Source organism: Eulemur rufifrons, chromosome 3 (assembly GCF_041146395.1).
Source record: "Eulemur rufifrons isolate Redbay chromosome 3, OSU_ERuf_1, whole genome shotgun sequence".
Lineage (NCBI taxonomy): Eukaryota > Metazoa > Chordata > Mammalia > Primates > Lemuridae > Eulemur > Eulemur rufifrons.
Window position 1 is genome coordinate 38,565,146 of NC_090985.1, and position 1,648 is coordinate 38,566,793.

The 1,648-nt window shown below is 52.5% G+C and overlaps 1 pseudogene; it reads left to right on the forward strand.

Annotated features, from left to right (window-relative positions):
• Nucleotides 1-240: 240 nt before the first annotated feature.
• On the forward strand, nucleotides 241-1,123 carry LOC138381635 (tRNA-splicing endonuclease subunit Sen34 pseudogene; annotated as a pseudogene).
• The last annotated feature ends 525 nt before the right edge of the window (nucleotides 1,124-1,648 follow it).

Below are 1,648 nucleotides of genomic sequence, written 5' to 3' on the forward strand. Positions count from 1 at the left end.
TGGTCTTGTCACTTTCTACCTTTTTACTTTCTAGGAGGACAGATCTGCCAGTTTGTGACCTCCCAACTCCATTATGAAAAGGCACTAGCTGAAGCTTATATCACTTTCTCCTACTCACACTCGGTCTCTAATTTTAAATAAACAGGAGGGTCGGCATATCCCAAGGTGAAAGAAGCAGTGCGTGGCGTGCTCCATAGCGAGTGGCTCCACCTCGATTGCGAGTTGGTGTCTATGAGGAGGATGCTGGTGGTGGAGGTGGCGAACGGTCACTCTCTGGTGTGGGGGGCTGAGGCGGTGCAGACTCTTGGGGAGTGCCTGGGAGTGCGGCTTTGCACAGTTGGCACCCTGCCCCCGAGCCCCAGCAAAACTCACACCTGAGCCTCCCGCTGCTGCTGATGCCTGAAGAGGTGTGGCTCCTGGCCAAGATCAGTGCCGTGACTCTGGTCAGCATCCCCTGCCCAGATTCTCACCACCACAGCCTGGTTCTAGCATCCTTGACAGCTGAGGCCCGTGAGACATGTCATCAGGAGCTACTGGAGAAGATCAGAGGACCAGGCTGCCAAGAAGCAAAAGCTAGAACAGGGTTTAGGGACCAGCAGGAGCCAGGAGGCTGGTGGGAGCTAAGCTGCCAAAGAGAATGAGACCAGTGATGGCCAGACTTCGTGAACAGGAGGAAGCAGCACCCTCCTCTTCCCAACCGGGATCTTCAAATGAGGTGACCCCCTTGCCCAGATCTGCTCTACTTGTCCAACTGTTTTCTGCGAGGCCTTGACCTGTCAAGACTAGGCCCCTGGACTGGCATGTCTAGTCCAAAGACTGGCCCCATGCTGGCCGCCTTGCTCACAAGCTACGCTACAGCATCTACAGAGACCTGTGGGAGCAAGCCTTCTTCAATGCGGCTGGCAAGTTTGGGGGTGACTTCTTGGTCTATCCTGGTGACCTGCTCCACTGCCATGCCTACTACATCACTCTGTGCTGGGCTCCTGAGGACGCAATCCCACTCCAGGATCTGGTCTCTTCTGGCTGCCCTAGAATCAGTGTCAGAAAGACCCTGCTCCTCTGCTCTTCGCAGCCTAATGGTAAGGTGGTCTACACCTCCCTGCAGTGTGACAGCCTGCAGTGAACTCCAGAGACCTACGGGCATATGGCTGTCTGAAACAGGAGTCTCTCTATATGTTCCAAAGCTCATCTCCCTGTATACTCACGGTGGTCATCCCAGTACCTCCAGAGATCCACAAGTCAGGCAGTCATCAGGTAGCCAAGCTTATTACCTCCAAGAGCTTTTGAGAGCTCTTGTCTGCAAGGCCAATAGGTCCTCCTGAGTGATCACTGTGCTGACATAGCACACTACCTGATCCATGTTAAGATACTCCAGAGGAATGGCAGGTATTCCTTTGACCAAAGGCACTGTGCCTGTTGCTTCACTTATAGGCTCCCTGCTGGTGGCAGTGTGTAGCGGCGGTGTGGGCCACATAGTAGAGAGGCAACTAAATTACAAATGTTTCAATATGAATGAATTCTGAAAAGCCATGACATTATAATAGCATTACTGTCTCTGAATCAGAGTGGAAGGTATGAAATTTACCAGGAATGGTACAGTTGACACTAAAGACCATGAAGAGATGGTTCCTGGATGTGGACATGGCAC